This window comes from Biomphalaria glabrata, chromosome 15 (assembly GCF_947242115.1).
Source record: "Biomphalaria glabrata chromosome 15, xgBioGlab47.1, whole genome shotgun sequence".
Classification (NCBI taxonomy): Eukaryota; Metazoa; Mollusca; class Gastropoda; family Planorbidae; genus Biomphalaria; species Biomphalaria glabrata.
Genome location: NC_074725.1, coordinates 28,908,481 through 28,922,479, shown reverse-complemented (window position 1 = coordinate 28,922,479; position 13,999 = coordinate 28,908,481).

Below are 13,999 nucleotides of genomic sequence, written 5' to 3'. Positions count from 1 at the left end.
GGGTGCTTGTTTCTGGTGACACGTTGGGAGAAAATGTCTGTGCATCATAGACCACAACTGACACTAGACCTAGTTTATTGATTTTGTTGTTCTTTACAGGGCTTAACTTGACTTAATTTCTGTAGCGTATTGAGAAAATAGTGATATAGGCCTACTTCGGTTGGCCATTATAGAAGAACGCTAGATCAGTGTTTCCCAAACTGTGATCCGCGGAATCTCAGTGTTTCGCGAGGCCTAAATATGTGTTTTAAGAACTACTGGAATAATTAACTAGTAGGCCACAACGTGAATTAATCTCTCTAAAAAAAAATAAACAAAGTGTTCCGCTAAATACTCAGAATGTGCGAAGTGTTCCGTTTAGGAAAAAGTTTGAGACATACAGCGCTAGAGTAATAGGTCCATATTTTAGTTGCCTACGTGTTTTATTGAGGAAATAGTGGGAAGCGTGGTCGAGAGGCCAAGTGCGCTTGAACTTGGCTTGGCTTGGCTACCTAGAAGGGGGCTTGATGTGAGCGCCTAAAGGCAGCACGGAAAACCAACTCCTAGATACCCCCTCCCCCCACTGGTCCACAAATGAGATTGGACCAAAAGCGATCTGAGCATGCTATAAGCATGAAAGTAGCGCTATATAAAAGCTATTATAATAATAATAATAATACACCTATTTATCTGCGATAAAAATTAAGAGAGGGGAGACAAGTATTTTAAAAAATAATAATAATTTGACCTAGTATGAGTCAATTAAAAAGGGAGTTGCAAAATATAGGCTAAGATATTGGCTGCTCACTTCAGTAGGCGACCCAGTACGTATTGACTAAAAGTGACCCCATAGCGGTAGGCCTATCATGAAAGCGACGCTATATATGGTTAAAGGTTAGGCTACAGACTTTCGGCAAAAGGAGGGCGTTTCGTCCTTTTTGATGTCGTGTCTTTCGTCTGGAAGGCATCAACCCAAATTTATTCAATAAAAATAAAATTTAAAAAGTACTTTAAAACAACAACAACAAAAAAGCGAAGTTGAGTGAAATGGCATCAAATATTTTGAATCAATAATGTACCTTTTTACCTTTACCTATTCCTTAGTCTGTTGGACCGTTGGGGCTCCATGCAGGATTCGTCGGCTGTCTTTCTCCATTCCTCTGTCTTTTGCCTTAGAACCTCTCCATTCCATTCTTTTATGTTGTCCTCCCATCGCTTTCCTGTCTGCCTCTACTTCTTTTTCCTGGTACTGTTCCCTGAAGGAAGGTCTTTGCAAGCCCGAAGATCTTGTAATATGGCCATAGATTTTTAGCTTGGGTTTTTTTTTTTTACGATAGTTAGCAAGTCATCATGAGGTCCAATCGCTTGTGATGCGGTCTTTGAATGTGATGTCTAGGATCCTTCTATAGCATCTCAATTCCATTGCTAGGATTCTCCTCTCTAGCTCTGCAGTCAGCGTCCAAGACTCACAAGCATATAAAAACGTGGCCATGACCAGGGAGCGCATCAGTCTGATTTTGGTGCCGAGGGCTAAGCCTTTGTCTTTCCAAATTATTTTAAGTTTTGAGAGGGCTGCTTTGGACTGTGCTATTCGGGCCAGTAGTTTAATAGATCTAGAGCAGCGGTTCTCAACCTTTTAGGCTCGGCAACCCCTTTTTTACAATCCCACACTCTGCCGCGACACCCCCCCCCACACACACACACACATACAGCAATAGAAGAATAGACAAAAACAATTCATTTTTTCGATGGTCTTTGGCGACCCCTGGCAAATCGTCAATCGATCCCCAAAGGGGTCGCGACCCACAGCAATAACAAATGTGTACGATTTGGAATATTTTTTTTTTTTATGAAATGCTTTTGTGTAGTACAACTTTCATGGTTGTAAAATACTCAGTGCGCTATGGTCCAATCACTTTTGTGGACCAGTTGATGGATGGGAGGGGAGGGGGGAAGGGGGTATCTTGGGGAAGGTTTCGTGCTGCCTTTACAAAATCTATTTCTTTTAAAGTTGCTCTGGTCTGAATTTGAACTAAGAATATCGAGCATCTATAACAGGGGTTCTCAACCTGTGGGTCGCGACCCCTTGAGGGGTCGATTGACGATTTGTCAGGGGTCGCATAAGACCATCGAAAATATGGATTGTATTTAGCGTATTCTTTTATTGCTGTGTGTGTTATGGGGGGGGGGGCAGAGTGGGGGGATAGTAAAAAGGGGTCGCCAAGCTTAAAAGGTTGAGAACCGCTGATCTATAACGAAAGGACAACGTGTTGCCACTGAGCTGTACAAATACTTATTAACAAAAACGGTATTTTTAAAATTTTTTTTAAAAAGTCAATAGATTAGTACAAAACAAAATTGACAATTTCGACTAATTGATTTACTTTTTTTTTAAATTTGTGTTGTAATCGACACTGAATAGGCCTAATTTTGGAAAGTTTCAACTTGATCCGAGAATCTGTGGCATTTTACGCCTCGAGAAACAATCTTTTCCTTTTGCAACTTCTTGTGTCACTCGGTCACGGGTCGGTCATATGTAATTACCAAGTGCTATTGCACATTCAGCCTTCTTTCTACTTCTGCTGTGTATGGCATCTGCAATCCGGGACCCTTCCTTTATTATCGATCTCCATCTGGATCTATACAGTGCCTCTTTTTCCCAACTGTTAGTGTCGATTTTGAAGAGCTTCTTGTCGCGCTTGCATACATCAGTCTACCTTAAAAAAGGGCGACTAGCGACTTTCCTGCCTTTTGTTAGATCACTGGAACACTGAACCATAATCTTCAACTACAAAAACAAAATCAAATAAAATACTCAGAAAGACACTAAAGGCACATTCCTCGTCCCATATGCTAGGACAAATTTGTACAAATGTTCCAACTTCCCTAGTGGTTAGAGCATGGAATGGGTTGCCTGAGCTAGTCAGGAAAACCAGTGACTTAGTAGAATTCAGCTTATTGGTTAATATGCATGACTAAATGCATGACACGTAGGAGGTAATAATCTTCTTTTTTGAAGTAACGTATGTATTATATAAGATAAGAAGATAAGAAGAACTCGACTTTGTAGCGTTCTGTGAAGATGACCATGGCGTCTACTTCTGATAACAGCGCGGATGTCATGGCACCCTGCTCTTCGCAGCATTCCCTCGTTGTTTATTTTATCTGTGACACATTGTTTTAAAAATCCGTTTTAAGCATTGGACGTGGAAGATATTTTGCTTTTTTTTTCTCTTGCCATGAGAATAGGAAGTGAGAAAAATAACGTTTACAAGATTCCGCCCAGAGACAGAGTGAGTTGATATAACCTTTATAGAGAATGTCCTGTTTTTACCTCGCTTATAATTGTTAACTGCAACCGCAATATTATTAAACATTCAAATTCAACATTCACAAACACAAACTTAATTGCAAATAAAGATTCGACAAGTGTAGTGCTAGAATATGGTCTGTCTAAAGGAATGGACTATTTGTTTGATCAATGCCCGGTTGTTTAACAAGTACTGAAATCTGAAAACATTTATCTTCTTATCTTAAAAAATACAGACGTTACTTCAAAAGAGAATTGTGTCCTTTTCTTATCTTATATAATACAGAAAAAAGATGATGATTACGTCCTACGCGTCATGCATCTATTCATGCATATTAACCAATGACTTATATTCTGCCAAGTCATAGGTTTTCCTGGCTAGCTCAGGCGAACCCATTCAATGCTCTAATAGCGCTAGGGAAGAAAAAGCATTTGTACAGATTTGTTCTAGCATATGGAACGAGGGATGTGCCTTTATCTTTGTGTCTTTCTGGGTATTTTATTAGATTTATTTTGATTTTTTTGTCTTGCATCTAGTCATGTATGTTAGCCAATGACAAAAAGATTATACTTTTTTTTTTATATCTCTTTTGTGAGCAGTGGTATTAATATATTAAACAAGAAAATATATTTAAAAATGCTACTTCGAAGAAAAAAATCTTATAGTTGTATTAAGTGTAGTTGTATTAATTACCTTGGATCAGCCATGTAATTAAATTTGAAATAGATCAAGACCAGTGGTCTTCAACGGGGGGGGGGGCGATTTCGTGATAATGGGAGTCAAAGGGCGGTAGGAGGGCGCTGGGCATAAAAGGGGGACGTAGAGACGAAAGAAGAAACTAGGGGTGTAGGCCCTACTGAAACAAAACAAATGAAACATTTCTTCAAAATTAACGCTGGCAAACTAAATATAGACAAATTAGAGTTAGCTTGCTTCTAATTTAAGAACAGAAACAACGTTAGATATTGGGATCGGGATCTCGAATCCTCTATTTTAAATTCTTACTCTGTTGCTGTGACCCGGGAGTAATTATTGTCTTTAGTTCTTGCGCACGTAAACGTTTTTGGTTTGATAAACAAACTAGGTTTAGTTTTTTTTTTTTTATCTTCACATCTATATTATAAAGTAGAATGTGTGGAGTATGTATGTATGTATGTATGTATGTATGTATGTTACTTATAGACATCAAAACCGCTTGACCAATCTTGATAAAACTAGGCAGGAATGTTCCTTGGGTACCAACTTAGACCTTAGTGAATGTATTGTAGCCCTAAAACAAATGTAAGACCCTCAAAAAAAATAAAGTTGTCCGACTCTATTACAGCTATAGTATTTTATGGATCTAGGCCATGTCTACAATGTTGACATAAGAAAAGATAGAAAGGATTTAGACCTAGATCTAATTTTAAGAAATACACTTTGCGCAGATAGTTTTTTACTTTGACACATGAAAATACAAAAGAAGATCCATTGATTTCATTATATAATAAAATTAATCTTCAATTTTGTGTTTCAAAAGCATCTTTTACATTAATTAGTTCCTTATATCTGTGATTACAGATTTCCTGACGAACATTCTTTCATTAGACAATACCGTAATGAATCGCGTACTAAAAATTAATTCGTTTAATTGTTTACTTTATAATCCCATCCCTAGATCTAAAACTCTAATTCAACTCTAAGATGATAAAACTTCTCTTCGCACAGATAGTTTTATACTTTAACACATAAACATATTAATTAAAGTCCATTCATTTCATATTTTGATCAAATAAACATTCAAATTTGGTTATCTAAAGCTACATTCGTTTACGAAAGCTGCGAAGCCGAGTTGAGATAGGCCTAGATCTATATTCATTCATGAATCGCGTACTAAAAATTATTTCGTTTAATTGTTTTTACATAAATTAGTTCCTGATATCTGTGACTACAGATTTCCTGGCGAACATTATTTCATTAGACATTACCTAATGGTTACACATTAACACATCTCTCTACTGAGTCTATTCCTAGGCCTAGGTCTAAAACTCTTATTGAACTCTAAGATGATAAAACTTCTTTTCGCAAAGATAGTTTTATGCTTTAACACATAAACATATTAATTATTGTCCATTCATTTCATATTTTAATCAATTAACATTCAAATTTGTTTTTCTAAAGCATTTTTAATACATTCGTTCGCTGTTCGCTAAAGCTGCGTAGCCGTGTTGAGATAGGCCTATATTCATTCATGAAAAAAAGTTCACGCATGCGCAGCACAGAATGAACTCAATAGTCTCTTAAAGCTCTAGATTAGTGTAGATTTAGATCTATTTCTACCTCAAGATCTACTTTATACTTTATACACATGAACATACAAAATTTAGTCTATTCATCTCAAATTTTAATCAAATATATGTAGGCCTACAAGCAAATGTTTTAATTTTTTTTTTTAAATGGATTTAAGCCTATTAGCTATTCTGATTTCATAGCTTTATTCACACTATTTTTACATTGACACATTCGCTTTACTTAGTACATTATTATTTCGTTTAATTGTTTACAAAATACTCTCAGTGACTATATCGAAAGTAATGCGCAAATAAAGACCCGCGGGTCGCGGGTAACACATGTCTAGTGTTAATATATTCATATGTAGATTTTAGTTAAAAAAAACAACAACACTAAAACTAACATTCAAGAGAATAATTTAACCTTTTTTTAAACAATGAAAATTCCTTGGCATTTAGTGTAGGCTGGGTGTTTCCTCAGGCTTTTTTACAATATATAAATATATAGTCCCCGCATTTTAAGGGAGTTTTCGGTCTTGGCAATTTTCTCCAATACTGACACAAAAGGAAACATCTAGGTCTGAAGACTGTAACCGGAATATCCATGGGACAAGGTGGGGTTGGCCAATGGTCCATTCTCCGCCATCCATAGAGCTCTCCAAATGGAACTTTTCTGCAGTAGAAAGCTTAAAGTGGACTGTGCCCTGGGTATGCTCTGTGGAATCGTCACATCCTGAATCCAGGCCCCTTCACGATATCACATTCACCAGATTTAGAAAAAAAAAACACTTCATGTTGGGTTTATGTCTAGTATTAGAATGTAGTGAGACAAGGACCTCCGTCTGGTGTAGTGCAATCCAGACCTCTGTCAAAAAGCACCTAGAGGGGGGGAAGGTCCACTATTATTCACTTAGTGAAATGCAAGTGGAAAAGACTGTCTCTAAAACACTTTATGGCAGATTTAAAAGAAAAGGCATCACAAAGATTAAACATAATAAAACACCTAGCAGGAACATCCTGGGGAGCTGAAAAGAAAACCTTAAGACAGTTATACACTGGATATGTCAGATCTGTAATGGATAACTGTCTCTCCATACAAGTAGCTGCCAACAAAACATATCAATCATCATTAGATACAATCCAAAACCAAGCCTTGCGGTTAATTAGTGGAGGTATGAGAACTACTCCCACAGCAGCCTGTGAAATAGACTCCAATATTGAACCTCTTAAGTTAAGGCGCAACAGAGCAGCATTAGAAGCTATTGAGAGATACAGAAGGTTGGAGGACGATCATCCAAATAAATTACTAACACAGAGAAATAGGAAAAACAACCAAAAAAAGCAAAGGACTCTGATCCAACTTACTGACGAACTAGCCCTAAAACACCACCTACCCAACAACAGAGAAAAAATTACCAGGTTTTCGAACATTACACCCGGACTAAACTACAAACAACCAACCATCAAAACACATTTACTAAATAACACCTTAACAAAAGAATCAAATCCACTGGAGCTCAAAGTAGGCACGCTTGAAACAATCGAAAGCTATCCAAAAACAGCTATCCATATTTATACAGACGGATCGGCTTTCAAAGCTACCATCAATGCTGGTCTTGGTGCCTTCCTGGTCTTCCCTAAAAATAAACACTTTGAGATAAGCGCACCCTGTGGTGATTACTGCTCAAACTTCCAAGCCGAAATTGAGGCAATTACCATAGCACTTCAGACAGTGGAAAACAAATTATATGAAGGAGTGCAACCACCATCAGATATTGTTGTCTTTACAGACTCCCAATCTACTCTGCAAGCACTTAACAGCAGCACCTCAAACAGCCCAAGAGAGTTGACAACACTCATTGTGAAAATCCACCAGATGATATCAAAATTAAATATCAATATTACACTACAGTGGATCCCTGGACACATTGGCATCATGGGAAATGAAAAGGCAGATAAGCTATCAAAGGCAGGTACATCTATGGAACAACCAGATAGACCTGTTAACTACCTCACCCTAAGGTCAATGTTAGTCAACAATCACAAAGAGGAGTGGCTCAACCAATGGGCATCAGGAAACACAGGCAGAGCCATGTACAGAGAAATGACTACGCCTAACAAACTGGACAGTATTAACTTCCTCCCCAGCAAAGAACAATCTACAATCTTCCAACTAAGAACAGGACACACACCACTATTAAATTACCACCTGAACAAAATAAACTCCACACAACTACCCCTTTGCAGACATTGCGCCCACCCCTTTGAAACCGTAAACCATATCCTCTTTGAATGCCCCTCCCTAATCCACCTTAGGCAGACCCTTCTTCCACTACAGCCCAACATAACCAACACCCTGTACGGCAGTGCTGAACAACTGAAGAAAACAGCACACTTTTTTTCCTTGGCACAGTCTGCAAAAGAGCTCACAGCTCAGCAGCAATAAAGCTGGCTAGAAGAAGAAGAAGAAGAAGAAGAAACAATGAAAATAAAAATGCACTGGCAAAGTCGGTCAAGGGGGAAAACTCGATAGCATTCCAGCACCAAACTCTCCCAAAGTTGTATTGAATTGCCACCTGATGAAAAGTATTCCATTGTTCTACTTTTAACGACAACATTTTCAAATGAGGTCATAACAAGTCAGCTACACAAACATGTGGCACTATCCGAAATGTAATTTAAGAATATTCATAATCAATTTAAAAAATTTTCTTTTTAAACAATAATTTAAAAAAAAACACAATAAAAAAAAACGGCAAAGCAGAATATGTTATAGTGACCTCTTAGATTCTAAAAGTGCTTTGCTTATTGTTATCTGCACCAAAAAAAAAATATTATGTTTGAAAATTGATGAAAAGTAAATTAACAATGGTTAAAAACTTATCTGTGACACAGCATACTTTATTTTTTGGTTAGTGATGAAATATTATTTCAGAATTATATAGCTATGTAGCTTATTACGACATAGGGGCAGGGCTGGTCTTAGGCCACTGCCACCTATGCGGCCGCAGTGGGCCCCGCACTTTCATAGGCCCCGCGCAATGCGAATTGTAGATGTAAAGTATTAAATTAAACCATTTTAAATTATTATTAAAGGGTTCCTGGAATTCTCCTGAAATTATAAAATATAAGAAAATGTCATGAAAATGTCCTGAGATTATTAAAATCTTCTGAAAACTGATGCAAATCTTAAAACAGACAAAATTGTCATTTCGATGTGTCCTACCAGTCCTACTCGCGATTAAAAAAAGGCATTGTCAGCTTTCATTTAATAAAAATGGAATAATAAGCCGAATTTTAACCAAAACAAAAACTTCTAATACTTATTTACTTCAATAGCCACTAGCATACAGATAGATCTAAATCTATCTCGACATCTTATATAAAAAAAGCGATATTTTGCGAGTCGATAGTAAATCTAAAAGGCAGATCTGATGTTTACCAGTTTTTTGTTGGAAAACTACTATCTACTGTAGATGGCTAGTAAAGTTAATTTAACAGTGATTTTGTACTTAGTAAAGTATGAATAAAATGCAAAGACGAATTTATTTTCTAATACAAAAACTTAATTTTCACTTATTACCTTATCAAAACCCAAATTAGGCCCCGCGCAATCCGTTTCGCATAGGGCCCTGCAACCTGTAGGACCGGCCCTGCATAGGGGTCACCATCTGTGGTAGGACGCTAAAAAGGCTTCAGAAGTAATATAGAAACAAGAAAATCCAGATCTATCCACTATTCATATTGTGACTTGTGATACACAGGCAACATCTTTTTAATTTTTTTTTCCAATATTTTCATTCCTATTTGAATCTAATTATAAAAATTGTAAATAAAATACAAATCCATGCCGAAAAAAAAGCGCATCTTTCAACAGTTTTGTGAAACAACTGATGAGCAACATGTTCAACTCTTATTATACACGGGGATTCACTGGATTTCGAAAGAGTGTTGTATTGCTCGTTTTGTTAAGCTCTTTAATAGAAATTTGCTTTTAATTTTTAAATTCATCGGTTAGACACGACTTAAAGAAGGCTAAAAAAAAAAGATTTGTTTTACATTGTAGGCATCTAACGCAAATGAATAAAACCAACCTCTGATTATGCACACACTGTGCAATTTTTCATTGATTAAATCATGTACTCTTTTATTGAGATATTAAATGTATTTTAAAGGGTTTTACAATTTCACATAACTTATTTGTTGACAAATGAATTACTGCTTTAGGACATCGATTTCTATGCAATTCGTCTAAGAATGCTCTATGAAGAAATGACGATTCGCTTCTAGGATGTAATAAAAAAAAATTATTTAATATAAATGACCATTTTTTAATGTTCCTGTAAATTGCGGTCGAAAGTTGTGGTCGAAAATGGAATTATATTTAGCTTTTCCATCAACGCACATGGTTAAACTGGATGTGAGCCAGCGCTCCCAGGGCTATTTGTATGTATTTTTATTTTTACTACTTGTATAGGCTAGTACTAAGCTGTATACTTGTAGGCCTACTTCCGCCTATTATTAGATGTACTATAAATATTAAAGTCAATGCTGTTTCCTGTACTGTTGACCAGTGGACTGTTGACCAGTGGTCATACTGTGTGACAAGTGACGGTTGTGACCTGTAGACTTTTGAAACTTGTTTGAATCTTGTTAATTATTCTTTATCTGGGACTGCCTGTAAGTTTCAGAAATATGTTATTCTCTATTTTAACTATGTTGTAAATAATATTATTATTATTGTATATATTACTTCGATGTGGGCGGATTAGTGCCATCGCATCATCGGTTAGTTAATTAATCATTATCTTATGTAATGGGATCGGAAGTTCCATGCGTGAAGTTCCTAAGCTTTCACTTTTCTAATCAAGTAAATGTATATGATTTTCTTTTACATTTATTTATAAGTTTGATTTGTCATTCTGTAAATATATTATTTAGATTCGTATTTTTCTATCTGGATAGCTTCTAAAATAGTTGGCATTTTGTTTTCTAAAGTATGTTTTGAAAAGATGACCGCTCCCAACCTAGCGCTATCAAGATGACGTCTTTTGTTTGTGTAGATGTGTGTACTAGATCTTTTTTTTTTTTCAGGGTTCGTAGCGCTCCTAAAATTCTCCTAAAAATTGACAGAATGCTCTTAAAATGTTGCCCACTCTCCTAAAATTTGTACCCAATATTTTTTAAAATATATTGCTTATTTCTTGCTAAAAATCAACAACAGCGTAACAGGCATGGAAAAAAAAATGTTACAGTGATCGCTCTAAGCAAAAGACTCAAGCACTCAAACCTTCTCAGGCCAACACACTAACCACTCAGTAACCACTGTACCTGCGAATAGGTTATGAAAATAGTTTTTATTGTTATCTTCAAACTTTAAAGCGGCGACCTGCAAGGTATAAAGGGGGTTAATTCAACTTCTACCACTACATCTGTGGTGGAGTTCAATCTCTTTCTCTTATTTGACACCAAACAAAATAATTAATTACCAATAGTTAATTAATTGGTTGTGTTTTTTTTTTTTTTATGATTCTTGCTTTTTCATAATTGTGCAAAATTTCAACCTAATCCGACTTTTTAACCAGACAAGACAGTAAGTTGATATAACTAATATAAGAGATCTATACATAGACATAAATAAATATAGACTGGAAGTAGGAAGTTATTTTTATTTGGGGGAAGTCAAATATGTTTTATGTACTCTATCTATGTGAAAAAAAATGGCGGCAATTGAGCTATAAATTCTAGGACTAACATTTCAGCCAATATATAATTATGATCTTTAGTTTTGAAAAGTACAAAACTGCCATATTCCAAATATTTTGCCTTTGTTTCATAATCATAGACATAGGCAAATATATATAGGTTTGTGATGTGGATCTATGTTTGTTGACATGGCTTCTTTATTAATGTATGGCGGTCGTCTTATCGATTCAAATTGTTAGAATTAGTTTTTAGTCAAAAAAGTCAAAGAAAATTAGCAGAACGTGCTCTAATGTTCGTAGTACGATAGGCCAAGGATAAATTCTAAAGAAAAAAAAATTGAATATTATACACAGTAACTTTCAGTTTCAGTAAGTCAGAATAATTCAGTATCACTGTGACTGTGACTGTCACTAATTTAATATTGATAGATCTAAATCTAATAAATATGACTAATATTTGTAATAACTAGGTCTAATACTTTTCATACTTTTAACTAATAACTATTAAACTAGTCAGTCTAACATCTATGCATGCAGGCTATAGACTAGATCTAGTATAAGTATAGATTATAGATCTAGTGACAATCTAGTCGTAGACTATTTATATACTAACTATAGACTAGACTATAGGCCTACAGATTACAATTGTAGTTTATAGTATAGTATAATAGAATAGTAAGTAGTATTTTTTTTACTATAGTATTTATATAGACTAGGTCTAAATCTAGTATTTAAAACTATAGTCTATTTATAATTATTATAATTATGTAAATTTAATAGTAAAAAAACATGGCATATATAAAATCTAGAATTCTAGGGGTATATAGGTTATGGCTGAAAAAAAACAACAACTATAAATACTTTAAATTTTACACTGCTCATAATTGCTGTATAGCTCATACAAACTTATCTTTTCCCAAATGTTTCCCATAATAATTTTTACTTTATCGTCCAGTCTATATATATATGTCTATGGATCTATAGATATGTTTCGGTTTTTAAAAAATGCGCATTCGAAATTTAAAATACCCAGATTTAAGTATTAATATTATATACCCATATTGGTAGGTCCTTCTTCCCTAGTGCTATTAGAGTATGGAATTGGCTGCCTGAGCCAGCCAGGAAAACCAGACATGCATGACTCGTAGGACGTACATTATCTTCTTTGTTTTTGAAGCAACATCTGTATTATATAAGATAAGGTAGGATAAGATATACCAGTAGTTCATGTATACCTGATGACAAAACAGCCAAGCTGCAACGTATACAGAACAACGCCTGCACGAATAGTACTTAGAAAAACAAGACAAGATTCTGCTACTACGCTCTTGCACACTCTCCATCGGCCTGAAAGCGAGAATCGATTACAAGGTCGCCACACTTTGTCATTAGTGTATATATAGGCCTAACAATGAGATGCCCTTGTACCTTAGCGAACTGATTACTCCATATGCCCCCCCCCCCCCCCCCCCGAGAGCCCTGCGCTCAATAGACTCAACGCTTTTAGTGGTGCCACGTTTCTCCCTCAAAAGCTACGGTCTGCGGGCTTTTTCAGTGCACGGACCAAAGGTTTGGAACTCCCCATTGATCTCAGACAGACAACATGCTACACCACTTTTAAAAAGAACATTAAGACCTACTTGTTTAAAACTTTTTTAGATTAGTTCTTGAATGTTGCTGTCGTGTTTGTGTTTGTAATGTTATTACAGTGCCTTGAGCCTTCATTTTGTTTGTTAACAGCGCTTTATATATAAAATTATTATTAATGTATTATTGTGCACATTGATGACATTAAGAGTTATTAAAATGTGTGTTGGGTACATGATGTATATATATATATCCTCCTTCGTGAGAGCACATTTCCCATGTCCTGTGGACTCTAAGGTGACTGTAAAGTCCAATCCTCGCTTTAAAAAGCCGGCCGCATACGTGGCATGGGTGGGTTTGGTCATTTGCAGATAGGCATGCTTCTTCTCTCAGCTTTTTGTTGGTTCGGCGCTCTTTCACCCTGGCCACTCCTCTTGCCTCAAATCTTGAGACGCCGAGACTCACACCTTCACGTCATGAGGAGCGATCGAGAGCTAGTGCTTCCCAGCTGTGAATGTCGATATCGCATCCCTTGAAGGAGTTCTTGATAGTGTCTTTGTAGCGCTTGTATTGAACCACCCTGGGAGCGCTTTCCTGCACACAACGCCCCGTACAGAAGTCGTTTGGGAAGGCGATTGTCTGGCATGCGGATTAAATGTCCCGCCCATCGAAGTTGGGACCTTTTTGCTGTCGCATTGATACTGTTCATGTTGGACAGCTTTAAGATTTCTGTCTGGTATGTGGTCGGACCAACGCACCTAATGTATTATTACGTTCTTAAAGGTTCTTGCATTTTAAAGAAATTCAATGAGTTACTTTATACAAAATGTTTCAAAAATGCGCAGACGAAATAGATCAAGGTCCATATATAATAATTTACTTAGTAACCAACAATGAAAGGGCGGGGTAAGACACATTTGACCTGTGTAATAGTAGATCTAGATGTATCCTTGACTATCAGATGTGTTATTTGTTCGCTAGACAACTCAAGCCTATTACGCACAAGGAAAAACACGTAACTACTAGACTATATATAATAGCCCTAGAGCTATCTGACCAATTCAATACCCACTGGTCTGATGTCCAACTTTAAGTGTTTACTTTTGGGCAGAGAGGGAGGGAGTGGATGAAAGTGTTAACCCGAATG